At 37.4% G+C, this 19,034-nt stretch overlaps 3 long non-coding RNA genes and 2 pseudogenes across 14 annotated transcripts in view; 4 read left to right on the top strand and 1 right to left on the bottom strand.

Annotated features, from left to right (window-relative positions):
• Nucleotides 1–19,034, top strand: part of LOC147520424 (uncharacterized) — a 42,790-nt gene that overhangs the window by 3,830 nt on the left and 19,926 nt on the right. The window contains exon 5 of one of the 12 annotated variants that reach the window (XR_015212628.1): nucleotides 29–698. The exons of the other annotated variants lie outside the window; for them this stretch is intronic. This is a non-coding gene — a long non-coding RNA (uncharacterized LOC147520424). Of the gene's footprint in view, nucleotides 1–28; nucleotides 699–19,034 lie in introns of those variants that run through there. 12 annotated transcript variants of the gene reach the window in all.
• LOC147520429 (uncharacterized) lies at nucleotides 1,367–2,568 on the top strand. The gene is made up of 2 exons (XR_015212634.1): nucleotides 1,367–2,242; nucleotides 2,347–2,568. It is a non-coding gene; the product is annotated as an uncharacterized LOC147520429 (long non-coding RNA).
• On the top strand, nucleotides 5,824–6,745 carry LOC147520428 (uncharacterized). The gene is made up of 2 exons (XR_015212636.1): nucleotides 5,824–6,206; nucleotides 6,332–6,745. It is a non-coding gene; the product is annotated as an uncharacterized LOC147520428 (long non-coding RNA).
• On the bottom strand, nucleotides 7,029–9,174 carry LOC147520427 (putative pentatricopeptide repeat-containing protein At3g49142; annotated as a pseudogene).
• On the top strand, nucleotides 9,510–9,678 carry LOC147520426 (U2 spliceosomal RNA; annotated as a pseudogene).

The following is a 19,034-nucleotide window of genomic DNA, read 5'->3' as shown; positions in this document are numbered from 1 at the left end:
TTCTTGTGATGCCTATGAGCCTATTTAGGCGTTTAAGCCATTTGGCATTTGTGAAATTGCCCACATACTGGACTTTGGTGAGACCCCACCTTTTCGGATGATTGAATGTCTACATGAGTCTTGTGGCCAAGCATTCTTACTAACTGGTAAGGGTATTGAAGTAGATTTTGTGATATCTTAGGGTGAGTGATAACATTAAACATTAATATGATTTATGTTATGGTCTGACTATTGAACATTTGCATTTTGTGAAAATAATGTACTATGTGCTCACCCAGTGTCTAATGAAATTTTGTGAATCTAAGAAATTGAGACTTATGAAAGATTTTTTGATTGGCTCGACTTGTTCTAGCAGCATGTTTGTTAATAGTGTGGGTAGAAAATGGATTCCTTTTCAGATGGGAAAACAGGCCTGGAAAGGTAAAAGTGTGGTGGAGTGGAGTCTTATTCAAGATTTGTAATTTGACAAAAAGTTTGGAATTATGCGTGGAGAGGTTGGTTTGCTAGTTGTAATATTCAATATTTTTTATTATCTGAATTTTGGTTTGTTATTGTTATGGTATAGAAATCACCAGGTTAAATTAATTTTGTAGCCAAGGCCTTATGGCATGCAAAAGTTAAAATGGTGATATTTGATACAGGAATTCGTGCTAACCACCCTCACTTTTGTATTATTATGGTACATTATTTCAACGACACATGCTTTGCCAAAATGGTTGCTTGGGACTTAAATAGGCCATAGGGTGGGTTTTAGCACTCTTTAAATGATGTTGGCATTATTTACTAGTCTTTAATAATTGAAGGATGTATTCTAGGGTTTTGTAGTTCTACTTTGTGGGAATAAGAAGCAGCGAGTTTTTTTCTCCCAAGTCTTTGATGGTCATCTTCAGTCAGTATCTTTCCCCTTATATATATATATATATATTTGATCTCAGGTAGGTTTATCAATTACCAACGATTGTGAAACTCGTTCCTTTATGCAACAATTCTTAATTAGGGTTATTTTTTATTTAATATAATGATTCGGTTCTTTCTTCTCTGTTAAAAATAATTCCGTCATTGTCTATAATTTAAGTGACTTACTAACAACTGTTGTCTTTCTCAGCACACCGCTAGCCGTAAATAATGATTTGGAAAACTCATTCAAAACCATGGTTTCAAGAGTTTGTTTCAAAAAGATACCTCTTTTAATTCGACAGTTGGTTTTAAAAAGCTCATTGTTCTGTGCTCTTGTTTTTCCAAAATTGAGAAGAAGAAAATGTTTTACTTGTTTGGTATTTTCCAGTTTGTTATGAAAAAAGAACACATCTCTTTCTTAAAACAACATTTGTCTTTACTATTTTTTTTTAAAAAACGCTTCGATACTCAACTTTCTCTTAAAAGCGCTTTGATTGTAAGGGGGATCATTGCTGGGTACAACTCACAGTAGAATAGTTACATGCCGTAAGAAGCATTTGCTAATGTACTCTTCACACTTGTGGATTTTTTTATGGAAGAATTCATTGTGAGGGGTGTAGAATTCACTTTGGCAATTTGCTTTCCTACTTCATGGAAGTTGTTTTCTATCAATTGATATACTTGTCAAAATTCTCTCAATTTGTCGTGTTTACGAAAATTTCTCTTTAATCTATTTGCACTTCTCGTTTGAAAACCTTTCTTAAATATTTCCAAAACAAGTTTGACAGAGAATATTGGCTGACTAAAAAGAATTTCCTCAACCCAAAAACATCTTTGCAAACGGAAATTCACATATTTTCTTTTTGGTAAGTAAAAAATGTCTTAAAACCCTCTTTCATCAATTATCTGCAGAAAATATTAGAGTTTTCAACTGTTGGTTGTTATTTAGTTTTTTAGAGTATAAGGGTCATAATCAGTGAATCGTGTGCTGTATATATAATATGATTATTTTTGTTTTCTTAGTAGCTCATAATACTAGGATCCTCATGCCCTGGGCTTAAGAAAAGATTTGCGACTCTATTCAAGGATTATGGGGAGAGCAAATATCTCAGAGTGCAGGCAAATTTGGTTACAGCCATACATACTGTACTTCTTTTAAACAAATTTTAGCTCCCTGCTCCCATAATCAGTCTTGCGTATGTATTCATTTTATTACTAGTGGCATTGTAGATTTTGAGTTATTGATGAGCTTATCTGGTTTGCGAACCCTTGTACCCCTTGACCCTTGTACCCGTTAACAAAGATGAGGTAGAAGAGATGTAACACTTGGCTACTAAAGATTAAGGTATGCTGCATCAATTATTCGTTGTAATAGATCTATTTTTTGTATTGTTCTAGAAATTGCATGTTCCGATTGTCTTGTGTTCTATTTGCCTCTTGTTTTATTAGGGACTAGGGAATCTTTGTTAGTCTGGCTCTGGTAGAACCCTTTGGTCTTATCCTCATAGAAGTATATCTGTACATATTAAGCTCAGGATATCCTGATGTCGTTACCATCAAATGAAAAGAAGTTCATGTTTATATGTTTATTAAGTCTTATTCCAATATAAAATCTAGGCCTGTATAATGTGAATTTAGGGGGTTTAATTTAATTTTTTCTTTTGCTTATAATTATAGTATTTTTTTTTTTTTTGGTACAGTTTTGTGAATTGCTCTATAAATGTGTTCATTACGCACAATGATCGTGATAACGGCTTTGTGAAGCTAAAATTATTTTATCTGATGATTTTTTAAAAAGGGATACATTGTTTTTTTTTCTTCAATTTGTTTTACAATACATATTTCTGTGTTTCGAAAAAAATTTAATCTCTTTCTATGTCATACTGAGCAATGGTTTCCCTCTTCTAAAGTATTATCAAAAAAAGACTTTAAAACTCAATGTTTTATTAAAGAAAAACCTCAGTGTTTTATTCCTATGTTTTCCAAAAATGTTTCTTCCATAAAAAAAATATGTAGGTCTTCGTTATTTTGAAAGTTCTCTTACCTATTTCAACTTACTCTTTTGGGGATATTTGAGGGTTCATCTCACTTGGTAGTAGAATAGTTTCATGTAGTAAGAAGTATTTGCAAAGGTTTTCTCTATGCTTGTGAATTTTTCTACAAGAGAATTCATGGCGTGAGGGGTGTGGAGAAATTTCACTTGCCGTTTGGCTTTCCTACTTCATGGAAGTTCTTTTGTATCATGTGATACTCTTGCCCGTCAAAATTATCTCAATCAGTCAGTCATAAACACTCAACTTCTTGTTGTGCTTCTTGTTTGAAAACCTTTCACAAAATATTACCAAAATCTATTTGAAAGTAAAGAATTTCCTCAATCCAAAAGTATTTTCTTTTCAAACATAAATTCACTCTCTTGTTAACAAAAAATCTCTTAAAAGATTGACTTTTTTATGTTGTTGCAAAAGAAATGAATTTCTATGGTATAGAAAGGTTTACTTCCTTTTGTAAAATAATTAGTACCGCGTCCTTCGAATACTAACTAGTTTGGAACCCACACCTCTTACTAATAAATAAAATGCATTTCCTTTATTTTAAAACATTGTGATGCAATAGTGTACATATAGATATGAACGTGATGCCGAAGAATCACAAACTGGTTGCTTGTGAGCCAATCGGACTTGAAACTCACAAGTTTGAGAGAAGGGGGATGACAAGTTATCTCTTGTAATCACCTTACAAATAATCAATAACAAGAAAGTTTACAAACACACAAAGAAAAAACCTTTCTCACACAAACACAAAGTCTACAACTCAATATATAGACTAAAGGAATTATGAATTTAGAAGCTAGGCTTCTAATTCAAATTTAGAAACTAAAACAACTAATTTTTGTATTGTTTCGATAATAATCTGCTTCAACACAACGAGAGCAAATGATAAAGAATGCACTAAGAAACAGAGGAAATTTGATGTTGAGAGAGATGAAACTGAACCAAGATAATGGTTGCCTACGTACCTAAGATCTATTATCTATGGATCAAGTTTCAACGTAGTTCACATTATGAGAAAAAATGGTGTTTTATATGAATGAAGATGTTGAGTCCTAAGAGGACTGTATTTGTTTGTGTCATGAGAATTGTTATCTCTTTGAATTTTTATTCTTATTTTTCTACAATAATAAACCTGGACATATTCATAAATAGACCATTTATTGGGTGTAGCTAGGATTTGTGGGCTTAATTGATATGGGCTGGATTTGTGGGCTTAATGAGCCACATAGTGGGGGTCTATACAATAACCTATGCTAAAAACACCAAATTAGCAACCAAACATGCTTCTAAAATCCCTAGTAACATATGAACCAATTAGGACCCTAGAATGCATCACATTGCCTTCTTTTTTAAACTTTTGCGTGTTTGGTTGCTTCTTTTTTTAGAAAGTTTCACTTGTGTTAACCTATATTCAAGATGATATTAGTTGCACATTCAAGATGAAGATGTGAGAGTTAGAAAGCCGAGGAGTTTGGGTTGGATGCGGCTAAGATTGTAGTGTCTCCCACTAGGCTAGAGATAGAGAAGTAATGTATCTGATGCAAAGCTTGAGAGGGAGCTTCTGTGAGGAGAGAGGAGAGTCAATTGTCTTGTTGTAACTTGCCTTTGGCGGCATTCACATTATTACGATTGCATGCATTTTACGCTTTCGGTTTATAGTTTATCGGTACCGTATCTTTACATATATCTATTTAAGTTGGTTGGTACAGGCGTACAGCTAAAAGTTGGAAATAATTAAATGTGAAACTGTAGAAAAAAAAAGTGACCCCTCGAAGGCAGTAGCATTTTCTAGATCTCCATGCTTTGAGAAGTGGATTGTAAATATTTAAACACTAGTTCGATGTCATGTTTTTTCACAAGTAATGTCTCTTTTTTATAAATTGACGTCCTATTTATTTATTTGAAATAGGTGCTAGTTGTTAACTCAGGTGAGTAATGGTTAGGGTTTTGATTTATTCTAGCACATGCACATTTTCTTAGTTCTTTTGATGTGAACAATTTCTCTTGGTGTTCTAGCAAAGAAGGTAAAAAAGGAGCCTATCTTTAGTCATTGAATCCATTATGCCCTATGATTAATTGCTTTCTTCGCTTTATAGCCGGATTAAATTATGCTTTTGAGGTTTGGGGTGAGCCACCCACCACTCTCTCGGCTATAAAGCACAGTCGGTGCCTTTTTCAACCGAGGTTCTCAACATTTTTGTATTACTTTTATCAAGAGGAAGTAAGTTATTATGGTTTGGGAGCTGATATATTGGGTCATTTTGCAAATATGGAACCAAAGTAAGCAAAGGGGAAAGAGAATAGGATCAAAGCCAGTAGGACAAAATTTATCACTTACATGCAGTCCAAAGTTGATTAATTACAGATACTGATGTAGAACATTAGTCGAGTATGTCAGTGTCATAGGTGTGCGCCTATGTTCCCTCTACATGTTATGGGCATGAGCCCCTTAGTTGAGTCCATTAGTTAGTTGGACACATGTCGTGTTCCTATTGGTTTATGCTTTCTAGATTTATTTTAAATAACAGATTTGTAGTTAGGGTTTTGGTAGTTGTGTTTATGTGTGTGATTTGTGATTGAGAAATTCAATAAAAGAGTGATTTTTAGGTCGTCTTTTAATTGTGTTTCAATTAAAGTGTAGATTCAATTAAACTGAAGCTTTCGCTAGTAAGATCTACATTATTTGGTATCGGAGCAGATTAATTCCAGGAGTTACTATTTATAATACTGTTCACCAAAAGCACTGTTCACGAAACACTGTTCATCGGGTACTATTCACTGAGTCAATGTTCACCCAAGTTACTGTTCATGGTGATTTTTTTTTCTTGAAAAGTCAATTTTTTTTTTTGTGTTATGGTGAATAACAAAACAACTCGAGGTCGTCCTCCATCCATAGATACTCACATGTCTCGTTTAGAAGAAAACATGAAGAACATGACACATGTTCCAGAACTCGATGGAAGCAAAGTTTTCAGTCCAAAGAGAGGTGCAACAACCACTTCCACCACCACAGAATAATGGTTTAGTGGCTAGTACTGATGATGCATCTCAGGTTGATGGTTCAATCTCTCTTTTAAATCCTTTTGTGCCTATAGATTTCGAAAACAACGGAGAGAACAGAGTTGGTATGAAAGATAACACCAACAGGGAACTTCCTTTCAATGGGGAACGTGAGGGTGTACCCCTCAATGATGGCACCGCTCGGCTACCGGCAGGTGTTGAAGCTTCCCTATTTGGCGCTCCACCAATCTTTGATAAGTATGATGATGAGTCAATTTTTGATAAGTATGATGATGAGTCAATTTTTGATAAGTACGATGATCTGATTTGGGAAAGTTTTGTGACTCACTTTGACAAACGAAGTGATTTGTTTTTCAAAAAAGCACGATTGCAGATTTGGATTTCCTTAAAGAAAGTCACATATGTTGGTGAAGTTACAAGCTTTCAAGATGAGCCATTGGTGATAAAAGAAAAGAAAAATATGATCTCAACTCTCAATCAATTAAATATGTACCTGTAACAAGTGCAACTGGCTGTCGCTTCTGTTGAACAAGCGAATAAAGGATGACATGTTGGAAACTATTTTAGCTCGTCTACACCCCTTATCCAAGAAACTCTTAATTTTTTTTTCCTACACTTGCTTTTCTAGACAATTTTGGTTTCATTGTAAAGATATCCAAGAAACTCTTAGATTTTTTTTCCTACACTTGCTTTTCTAGACAATTTTGGTTTCATTGTAAAGAGAGACAGGGCCTTCCCTACACCCTATCCACCTATTGAGAAACTCTGGTTATCCTTATCTTTCTTAGCTCTTTTGTTTTCACAATAAGCATCCCTGAGCTTCTGCTTCGCATCGATTTGCATCCCACTAATATTCAGCCCCGTGTGCACAGATTCTATACTATCCCTGTCATTATAACTCTTGGTCAAAGAAATTGATGCCAAAGTTTTGCTATTAGTCATGTCAACAAGAGGTTTTCTATTGGATGAGATTTTACTATCTGTTGGACTGATTACCTCAGAAAGTACATAAAGTCCCTCATCTAGCTTTTCAGTTTCTTCACTAGTGCTCAATGCGAAAACATGTTAGTTCTGGGTTTGCACTCTGCTGCTTCTCAAAATTGCGAGCAGCAGGAACTAAAGTATTTCTTTCACTGAGCATCCTAACAGGTGTCCAAGGAGGCTGCCGAACACCCAAGTCTAATTGAATACTTGAGGACGGAATGAGACCGGAGTAGGAAGCAAGGTTAGATTCTTTACCTATTAGATTATAACTAGCCTTTAGCTGCTTCAAATCTTCAGCGCTGAACAGGTGCTTGTCATATGCACTACGATCATCAGGGTCGGTAGCGGTTTGAGACATTCACAGAATAAAGAGGACACTCTATTATCACCATAAATATCATTATGTGGTCACCAATAATCTCCACATGAGGATGTGCCATCACGAAAATGATGAAACCGATTCGTATCCCGTACAATGATTTCGCGTTATGTGATCTTAGAGATGTGCTTGGAAGCTACATGACAATCCCCACACACACGGAGGCTCTTGGTTATCCTGATAGGTGTCCCTGGCTCTGTATTTATTATGACAAAAACAATTGCAAGCTTCTCACTGTGGACTGCTAGATGGCATTCCTTGTCTTCCTCCTCCACATCATGGAGTGCAGAATTTGTCTCAGGGACATACCCTGCTTCCTTCATCTTACTAACTAACACATCTAACTCCTCATAGATTTCTTTGGTCTGCGGATGCGATTGGTCACCAACAAGAAAGGTGTGCACTCTCTTACCCATTTCTACATTTTACTACATCCAGGCATTTTACTAATTCCTCTGCTTTTCATGACGGATCGGACAGCTGTAACCTCGTTTCACCAACCTGCCTTTGCATAAATGTTGGACAACAGAACATAATATCCAGCCTGTTCGGGAACAAGTTGAAAGAGATGATCAGCAGCAACAAGCCCCAGACTCATGTTAGAATAAACTTGGCAAGCACTTAACAATGCTCCCCACAGTTGCTCACTCGGCTTCACTGTCATTTGGCTGATGAACTTGTATGCCTCATCAACAAGGCCAGGTCGTCCTAAAAGGTCAACCATGCAAGCATAATGTTCTAACCTCGGAACCATTTTATATTCCCTGGTCATCAATCTAAAATAGTGCTTCCCTTCATCCAACAAACCTGAATGGCTGCAAGCGGAGAGAATCGAGACAAACACAATCTGATCAGGAACCACTCCTGACTCTAGCATATCAGAGAACAGAGCAACGGCATCTCGGCCTTGTCCATTCATTCCATAGGCTGATATCATTGAAGTCCATGAGACAACATCCCGAAGCCCCATCCCATCAAATACTTCCCTCGCAGCCTGCAAGCACCCACACTTAGCATACATGTCAACTAAAGCATTAAGCCAAGAACATATTCTCGTTTCCCCAGTTCCAGAGCAGACAAATCGCCACAAGCAGGAAGAACACTAGCAATAGTGACTGGATCTGGTTCTAGCCATTTGCTTTCAATCTGTGAGAAAATCTCCACAGCCTCAGTAGGCATGGAATTATTCACACAGATAGCAATCATCACATTGTAAGAAACCAACTCCTTCATTGCCATCTTATTAAACATATCTCTAACAAATTGAACATTAGCGGATGATGTATTTGTTACAGCTGGGAAAAGGCTAGCCATAGTACCAGCATTAGGTTTCACCAACTGCGTCTCCATTTCTTTACAAACCTCCAATGCATCGTCAAACCGCCCTTTCTGTGCAAACCCAGCAACCATAGAATTTCAAGACACAACATCTCTTTGACGCATTCCATCTAGAACTCGACGAGCATCGCCTAACCGATGACATTTCCCATACATTGCAATTAACCCATTCCCAACAAAGAGATTTGAATCGAGCCCAGCTCTTACAATAGCAGCATGGACTTGCAACCCAACCTTTAAATTCTCTGACATCGAGCAAGCTTTGAGAACACAAGGGAAGGTATAGTTATCAGGGACGAGTCCATATCTCCACATGTTCATGTAAACAAGTAAAGCCTCTCCATACATACAATTATTAACATAGCTTCTAATCATTACATTGAAAAGCACAATATTCTTGTCTGCAGCTGGAATCTCATCAAACACTTTCCAAGTAGTTTTCGGTTCCCCAAAACTTGAATAGGCCCTCATTAGCTTTATACCTATAGATGGGTTCGAATGCAGATGATCGATAACCAAAACTTGGGCGTGAAAATGTTAAAACATCTGGGCATCCATCCAATTCTTGTACACAAACATGTCTTTGCTTCAAACTCTTCCCAGATTCTAGTTGAGAAACTTGAACTAGTAGGTTTCATCACTAAACCAACCACAGGTTCAAATCATTTTCATTTTAATATTAACAAGTCTAGCTGCTTATTCCTCGTAGAAAATGAGCACGGGCAGTTCTAAGTTCTAACTATCAAACTTGAAATGCATTTTTAGTCCCACACTGCTGGAAGAACAGGATAAGAGGGACAAGTCTAGTATAAAAAAGAGTCTATGAAATGGGTTAAAGCATACCTTTCTCGGCCTTTTGGCTAAGATCAAGTGTAGTATCTGTTCTTATCTGTTTAATATCTTATCCATTGGCTCACACGTTTAAATAATTTTTGTTGGGGAGTTCCCATCCACAACAGCTCACTCATGTGTCGCTCATGCGTTGCACTAATTTTTGGCGCACCTTATCAATTCCCAATTTTATTCTTGTTCTATATAGGAGTTTTAATGTCCGCAGTTTGAAACTTTGAATTAAGGTTTTACTAGTACGAATTTTGTGCTTACAGTGGTTTCTACTCTAGAAATTGGTACCGCAGAACAGACCTGGGTTTCCTCTTCCTCTATCTGTGGTGGTTTCTACTCTAGAAATTGGTACCGCAGAACAGACCTGGGTTTCCTCTTCCTCTATCTGTGTTGATTTTTATATAATTTGCAGCTGGAGGGAAACTAACTTTGGTGCATCCTCAAAGTGCCATTTCTTCAATGTCTTTGTCGATCCGTCATTTACCTTTGGCCAGAACAGTTACCTGGATGATATTATTGAAGGGCCTCAAAGGAAGTATATCCATTTCCATCTGTTTGTGTCGATTTTTATGTAATTTGCCACCGAACTTCAATTATTTGATGACAGACCTCAAAGGGTTTTCCATTTCCTCCATCTGTTTGTGTTTTTTATTTAATTTGCAGCCTGAATTATTTGATGATATGTATTGAAGTAATGAAATGACAATTGGTTAATTATTGTCATGACAATACCTTCCCCTTTAAACATTCTTTGTCCTCAACGATTAAAATTTGGGAAGTTGGTTGCAATATGAGTCCAATCTTCCCAGGTGGCGCCCTCAGGAAATGTGTTATACCAATGGATAAGCACTTCAACTGCCTTAAACATTCGGTATCATCCTCCTAGCCAATACGGCGAAATGAGGCATTGGTGTTACTACATTGCCCAATTTCAATATGAGAAAAATCCATGAATTTTCCCATGTGGCGCCCCTATCCTAGAAAATAAAGGGTCCATAGAACTTACCAAGCTTGAGGTTCTTTTGAACAGCCACATAAGTTTGCCTGTAAGGTTGTAATCTGAGATAAACCAAGTTTTCCACTTCAAAAGACCTCTTGGTTCTCATTTTGTCAACATACCATTTCATCCTCTCCTGCGTCTTTGCAAGCCTTCCTTAACTGCTTTAATCATGACTGCCATTTTCTGTAGGTATTCTTGAACTGCAACCACTGATGTTGTTGCTGATGTTGGTAGTGCGAGGTGAGGTGGTGTATACCCGTAAAGAGCCTTAAAAGGCGACATCTTCAAGCTGGAGTGGTGGTTAGTGTTGAACCACCATTCAGCCAAAGGAAGCCATTTACACCAACTTTGTGGCTTATGTCCCACCATGCACCGACGTAGTTTTATGGACAAGAGTTGGTTCTCTCTGTCTGTCTATCGGTTTGCGGATGGTAGGCGGTACTTAGATGAATCTCAGTACCCATTTCCTTAAACAAATCCTTCTGAATCTCAATACCCATTTCCTTAAACAAATCCTTCCAGAACGAGCTTATAAACACCCCATCTCTGTCTGAAGTGATCGAGGCTGGCAGTCCATGCAACTTGTAAATGTGGTTCATGAACTCCTTAGCTACTGTTGCAGCAGTATATGGATGAGCCATTGTTATGAAATGGCTATACTTTGTAAGCCTATCGACAACCACCATTATTACTTCTTTTCCTTCTGACTTTGGCAAACCTGTAATGAAATCCATGGCGATGTGCTGCCACACATGCTCTAGGACAGGTAAAGGCTGCAGTAAACCAGCAGGGAACACATGTTCATTTTTGTTTCTTTGGCAGACATCACAAGCACTTACAAACTCCATCACATCTTTCTTTAGACCTGGCCAAAAGAAATAAGACTTCGCCCACTGATAACTTCCCTGCATTCCAGAGTGACCACATACGGAAGAAGAGTGTATAGTGGCAATCAATTTCTGTCTCAAGTAACCATTATTCCCGATGTATATCTTGTCTTTGTATCTCACAATACCAGAGGCATAAGAATAATTATGCACTCCAGTGGGATTGAGTATCAACTAAGATATAAGAGTTTGCATCAAGTCATCGTGCTCATAGCTTTGCATTACTTCTTTGAGCCACGGTGGGTGCACTGTCGACATTGCTTGACAATTAGCATGTTCTTCCACTACTCTAGACAGGGCATCAGCAGCCCTATTTTCAGTTCCTCTAACACGTCTCTCCTATTTAATTGATTGAGAATTGAGATCATATTTAATATGGGTATACCATATTGTTTTCATAATCTGTGTGCAAGAGCATGTTGTGGGTTACTGATTTTAAGCCAGGGAAGCTACTATAAAGGAAAAATTCATGGTCGGATTCCTTTCAGCTGGGGTATTGGCCGATTTCCTAAAGCTTGTGGACGTGGTTCTCTTTATCTGAAGTTTTTGTTGATTAGAAATTCGATGACGGAGTTTTTTTCGGTTGGGGAGAGTGATGTAGAACATTAGTCGAGTATAGTGTCATAGGTGTGCGCCTATGTTCCCTCTACATATTATGGGCATGAGCCCTTTAGTTGAGTCCAAGCCCATGGTTGAGTCCATTAGTTAGTTGGACAAATGTCGTGTTCCTATTGGTTTATGCTTTATATATTTACTTTAAATAACGGACTTGTAGTTAAGGTTTCGGTAGTTGTGTTTATGTGTGTGATTTGTGATTGAGAGATTCAATAAAAGAGTGATTTTTAGGCCATCTTTTAATTGTGTTTCAATTAAAGTGTAGATTCAATTAAACTGAAGCTTCCGCCTAGTAAGATCTACATTAGATACTCTTGTTAGCACATAATTGGTGCATATGTATAAGCTCAAACTGGTTAGGGCACTCTTAATTTAGAGGTTGATGGTTCAAATCCATCTGGATCCAATTTTGAAATGAAATCTGATTAGCTATCCACAAAAGTAGTTTCGGTTGAATGCCATAGACTATAGCTGTTTGCGCTGTTAAATATAGATAGCGCTGTTAAAATATAGATAGCTTACAGCCTAGAACTAGTTATGATTGTGCTGCAAATCCTTTGGAGCCAAAGCATTAACAAGCACATGCTTCAGCATATCAGGAAAGAAACTATTCTACGGTTTGAGTTATAGGTACCCGTTATTCTACATTCTTTTTATGCATGATATCTATGGAAGTGCAAGATTTCCATTTGACTTTTACTGTTATCTTTGTTTCTGGTCACCATGACTTATCTGTTTGGTGATGCCAGGGAACTGTACAAATTCTGATGCACCAGAAGTACTGCCACAGCTTTGAGAACTTCTTGAATAAAAGCAAATATCCTGAAGGCACCCAAGCCTGCTTCAAATTGTGGGACAAGCCCTCAAATGTATGGATCTTTCTTCTTATATCTTGTGCTTTTAAGTTATTAAGGAACTCTACTTAAAGACCCGCTGGATTTATAATACACTTCACATTTTCAATCGACCGACTTGAAAAAAAACTCAATAGGTTGACCCACTGCATTACAAGTATTATCTGTTTAAGTTCTGTCGCAACTTTCATGTGTTTGCTTGATCATGAAGCTATGTCAATGTGTGTACATAGGGCATAAAAGTGTGTTCCACCATCTAGAAATGGAGCAAAGGAGACAGTGAATTATTAACTTCAAAACCAGTTGAGGACAAAATCCCCCAATTGCGAGTAGTCAAAAGTTGTTTGGTAACATATATTCTCCTCAGTATGTATTTGGTGCAAATATATTTTTGTTACTGTGTTCTCTAATGGATTTGTAAGCTCAAAACGGTTAGAGCACTCTTTGTTGAGAGGTTGATGGCTCAAATCCATCTGGTTCCAATTTTGAAAGGAAATCTGATGAACTATTCAAATATAATAGATTCTGTTGAACATCATAGACTAGTGTTCTGCCGTTAAAATATGGTTATGTTTGTGCAGCAATATAGTCTCTGGCTTGAAAGTAAGCTTCTAGTAGTTTTGGTATATGTTTCTTATAAATTGTATCATGTCCATTTTTGAAGGTTAGCCAGCCTCTTGGTGATCACAGGCTAGACTTCGACGATTCCCATGTTGCACATGATGTAAAACCCTACAGAATAGAATTGGATTTGGATACCGCTACAGTTAAACTGATATATTCCGTGGAGGATGTAGTGTTTACAGGAGGCCATTACCCCTCAAACCCTCATGAGGTGAGGTGATTGTGACAACGATTTCCTGAAGCAAACAGGGCCCTTCTGTCCTTCACAAGCATTTACAGAAAGTTGCAACATCAATCACGTGTAACTGCAGAGAATCAGATCATACTGGAACTTTGTCCCAATAAAAGGGTATCTCCAAAAGGGAATTTGAACGACAATCCAAAAGGAGTTCAGTTTACAGCAATTCTTAGTTTTGCATGATCCGTTTTGGCTACTTTTTCTCCAGTTTAGGAATGTTGTAGTCTTGGCGTGTTGAGTAATAACTTCGATGGACAGTAGCAATAAAAGAGGCTACGCATGGGCGATATCAGCGGGTGCAAACGCTGCATTAGCTGCCATTGCTGCAAAGTTCTTCTCTTCTCATGTACACACTCATTCTTTCATTTGCACTTCTTGATTGCTGGAGGTTCAGTTTCTTCCTTCCAAAATAACAAGTATAATTCGTGTTTTAATTGCATCATGAACAGTATAATGTTTTAGAATATTAATATTCATCAATTATTAGACACGCCGTTAGTTCAGTTACTTTCAGATGATTTTCACAAAAGAAGTTTTGAATAAACGTGTTTTGATTTTCTAAGAAGCAAACCAAATTACATATGCTAGGCGAACGACCTGATCTAAAACTATGCCATTGATACTCAGTTTCCCGGGATCAGTTTTGAATACTGGGAGGTGGAGAGTCTCATGGCAATGGGAAGAACTATCGGAAATCCTATTCGAGTAGATAAAAACTCACTAGAAAGAGACAATGGGTATTATGCAAGTGTTCTAGTAGACGTATCGATGTCCCCATAAAATCTTAGTGGAAGTTGAAGGTACTAATATTGAATTCTGGCAAGAAGTTCGATTTAACAGCCAAAATTTTGCAACCATTGCAAAATTGTGAGTCACTTGGTGGGAGATTGCAGGCTCCTCAAGAAAGATCTGATAGCAGCGCCTACAACTCCGACGATCTCTACGAAAGAAGGAGGTGACAAGGAGAACCAAATGAGCAAAACCAAAAGAAAAGATGGAGCATGAATGTTACAGAATCTAGTCCACCATCAAATGAAGTTGTGGAAGTAGTAATGGTGGATAAGGATCAAGAAGTTGGAGAGAATGTGGGAACAGATAATGATATGGACACCGATCAGATGACAATTCAGTTTATGAAATGAGGATGCGAGACAGTGGACAGTGAACAAGGTTTTGAGGATGCAGTTGATACTGCACAAGAATTTGTTATGAGGACAAACACTGAACAGGATATGGGGAACATGAAAGACAAAGAGCAGGAAAGTATGTCAAGGGCCTTAGTGGTTCATTCTCCCAAGAGGATGGTATAATGGTACACAAAGCTATAGATACAGCCGGAGAAATCTAGTAGAAGAGGCAACGGAGCAGTAATTAATGAAGAGGTTGCACCGTGGACAATGTAGGCTTGGTCCTTCACTAGGTGTAGCTGATTTGGTTGTGGACCATATAGATATACAATGTTTCAACTAGTAACTACTGGCCCTATAGTCGTACACAAAGAACAATTCAGTCTTGCTTCGAGGTTCAAAGTTATTGGAAGGTCAGCTTCAGTTTGTTTGAAGGAGGTGATTCAAGTTGCTAAAGATGGTTGGAAGCCCCTTCCCAGTTCAACTAAGAAAAAAAAAACATAACACAAATATAAAGCTCAACCTGTTTTTCCACCGGAACCAGGTCGAGAGTGCAGGAGCAAAGAAAACCCCTATTTCTAATTAATGAAGAACATTTACTGGAATGCACTGGTATTGGTAAGAATAATGCTTTATCTAAATCAAAGAGTTTTTACAGCAGTTTAGACCTGAGATTCTATGTATTGTTTGAGCCAAAGAGGAAGCCAAAGAGTGATTACGTGTTGTCTCTCAGACTTTCTTATTTAGATTATCAATTTTTTTCACAATGAAACAAGTGATAGAAAAGGCAATGTTTGGATTTTGTGGAGGAGAGGAGAATGTTAGCCTTATCCATGCCTTGCTCAACACGTTCTGGTGATCACTGGTTGTTACTGCGTTCATGCATTTGTCTTATGTTAGAAGACAACTTTGGGCTAGCTTGAAAATCTTATGCCTAATCTACCTTTTATAGTGTTTGGGGATTTCAATGTTGTCTTTACATAATGATGAGACAAAGTGGGTTTTTGCATCCTAGAAGGTCTTGATATGCTAGAGTTTTCCCAAATTGGTACAATAACCTTGATTTGCAACTTAGTGATCATGTGGGTCTCAAGATGTACTTGGTGTAATAACCGTCTTATCTATGCTGGCTGGCTTAGATTTTGCTTCTTGCTAGGCTTGATAGAGTGTTCTATACAAATGGACCATTCAAAAAATTTGGTGGTTGGAGGTATAAGGTGGGTTCTAGAGAAATTGTGTGCCCCATTATATAAGCGGTGGCTCACATTCAGTTAGACCTACTTCAGTCAGTTCAACCAAGCATGGACTAGTCATAAAGAGTTCAAAGATTTCATGAAGTGTTCACTCAGTCTTTTGTTGAGGGCTCCCCCATTTTCCAAATGAATAAGAAGCTTGGTGTTAAAGCAGTCACTAAAACCCGGAACATATCTGTTTTTGGGTAACATTGAGCAAGTTGTGAATAAAGTTTGCTCTGTTTGCATTGGCACAAAGTTCAGTCATCCTACAAATGATTTTGCAAAACTGAAATGGAAGAGAAGGAAGAGGTATCTAACTGCCTCTTTGCAGTACTTTTTGATGAAAAGCAAAGATTCTTGGTTGAATGGTAACGACAAAATTGTTGACTTTTTTTTCCACAGAATCAAATTAAAATGGACCAAGTCTTATTGGATTTTTGTTATCTGTAATTACTGATTGAATTGCAAATTCAGAAGATAATGTCCTACATAGTCAAGTGATATCTCCCATTACATTGTCCAATATTATACCGTCAAGTTCTATGATAAAGGTGAATATGGATGAAGAGCTAAAATTTATTTGATCCCATCCCCAAAGTAGATTGTTATTAACAATTGTTGTAAAATTCCTAAAAATGAAATTTGAATTTGTTTTAACATGAAGACTACCAAAAAGACCCACTATGGATACAAAAGCCACAATTCTATATTCATTGGGGTCTATCCGTATGATGTTTGTAATCTTGTCAAATCTTTTTTCAGGGAAGGTATCATACCCAATGGTGGCAAAATCAAGTTTCATTACTTTAGTTCCAAAAGATAGGAGTGGATCTAAGTTTTCGCATTATGTATGAGTAACTTTGGATCAAGATCTTCTCCAAAAATTATGCAACAAAGGCTCAATACTATCATCGGACACGGTTTGAAGAACAAAGTGGATTTGTCAAAGCGTAAACTCTCAAGCTAGTATTGGTTTTGCATCGGAAATAAATAAATGAACCGGATAAGAAGAGATATGGTGGGAGTATAGCCATCAAGGTGGACATAACTTCGGGCATATGACACGTTGAGTTATGGGATTTCTTGTTCGAATTTTGAAAAGATTTGGTTTTTTAAAAAATGGAATAGGCTAATCCTGGCTCTCCTTAGTACAACTAGGTTGTCTATTTTGTTGAATGGAGGTCCTATTGGGTTCATAACGCCAAAAAGAGGTTTAAAGCTTGGGGGGATCCTCTTTCCCAAGTTGTTTGCACTAGCGAGGGACTTTTGAACAAACTCAAAAAACTTTCAAAAGGCGACTGTTTATCTAAATCTCTTTTGAAAGTTGATTAAAACAGAGCTAGCCATTTAAACCTTTTGTATGCAAATGATGTTATTATTTTTAGAAAGGGATGCTAGAAGTGTGTCTAACTAACATAGCCGATCTTATGGAGAGATATCAAGTTTTTCATCAGGTTGATTATGAACAAGAATAAATATCACTTAGGATGTTTGTTGGGGGTATGAATATGGAAAGAAGACATCACTTGCAACAACTCTTGAATATTCAAGTGGGAGCTCTACCCGATAAATCTGGGGTGCCGTTGATCAAAGTTTGTAAGGTTACTAGAGTTGTGTTAAAAAGACCCACGATGGACAAGATAAAAAAGAGGATTACAGGTTGGAGAGGAAAATTACTATCCTTTCAAAGGGAGGAGTGTTCTCATAAAGTTAAAGTTTTCTTAGTATTTAATTACAAAACATGGGAGTCTCTACAAGTTTCCTGTAAGTTGCCATAAAAAAGTCGAAAGAACTATTAAGGAATTTTCTCCGGGAAATATCCAATTTCTACGAAAATACTAGTGACAACCTCGTGGGACAAAGTTTGCAAACCTCAAAAAAGGGGTGGTCTCAGGTATCGTGTTATTGAAGGAGTTAAATCGGCTTTGTTAATGAAATTAGCTTGGCATATAAGGTTTAATGATGATGATTATCTTTTTTTCATGAGAAAGAAGTTCTTTACTAGAGATCATCCAGAGTTGATAAACTATTATGCAAAGTCTACTATATGGCCGGGAATTAAGTGGGCTTTGCACGAAATTCATTTCTAGGGCTCGGTTATTTTGGGCTTTGGTGAGAAGGTAGATCTATGGAGAGCTGGCTGGATTGGGGAGCAATCAATTCAACAGAGGCTACAATTACAACCTTAGGTTCTCGAGGGATGTAAAGCTAAGGTTAGCAATTATTATCTCAATGGTGCATGGTCTTCCCTCGAATTTTCAAGTCATTCTTATGATTCGGGGTTTAACTTAAATCACCGCCTATTATCAATGGGGCGCAAATGCGATTTGGAAGCCCCACTTTGGCAAGGTCAATTTTAGGTTCAATCTACATTTGAGACAATTAAAGGAGAGCACCATTCTTGGTGGTGCAAACATTTGTGGCACAATTGGTTGCAACCAAAGATCTTAGATGCTTGCTTTCAGCTATTGAGGAACGTCTTTGCCAAAGATGAGTCTCTCCAAAAAGAGGTGTTAAACTAGTTTCCGTGATGCTACATGGCATGTAATCCGGTGATACACTCCAACATATTTTTGGGATTGTGCAGATGCAAAAAAGTTATGGGAATGGGCTGGATTTCAGTTTGGATGTAACGACAATTTTACAAATTTTTCGGAGGCACTTAGGCTACATAGAAGAAAGGTTCTCGTTAAGCAAAACACAAATTCGACAGCGGCGGTATTAGCATGGTCATGGTCATTAAAACCTGTTCCATCGATGCATCTTTGAAGAAATTATGTCAAAAAAAGCAAATGAGGGGCTAATATCATTTTCTTCTGTTTTTCCTGTTCATTAGTTTGAAAAGAGGGGGTAAATGTAGTCTAGTTATCTTGAAGAATTGGGGTTTGCAAGACAAGCTGGGAGGGCACCTAGGATTAAGGATTGCAAATGGTAACCACCG

The sequence above is a fragment of the Coptis chinensis genome, chromosome 2 (genome assembly GCF_015680905.1).
Source record: "Coptis chinensis isolate HL-2020 chromosome 2, ASM1568090v1, whole genome shotgun sequence".
In the NCBI taxonomy this organism is placed as follows: Eukaryota; Viridiplantae; Streptophyta; class Magnoliopsida; order Ranunculales; family Ranunculaceae; genus Coptis; species Coptis chinensis.
Note: the sequence above shows the minus strand (reverse complement) of the source record. Positions and strands in the feature narration are given on the sequence as shown.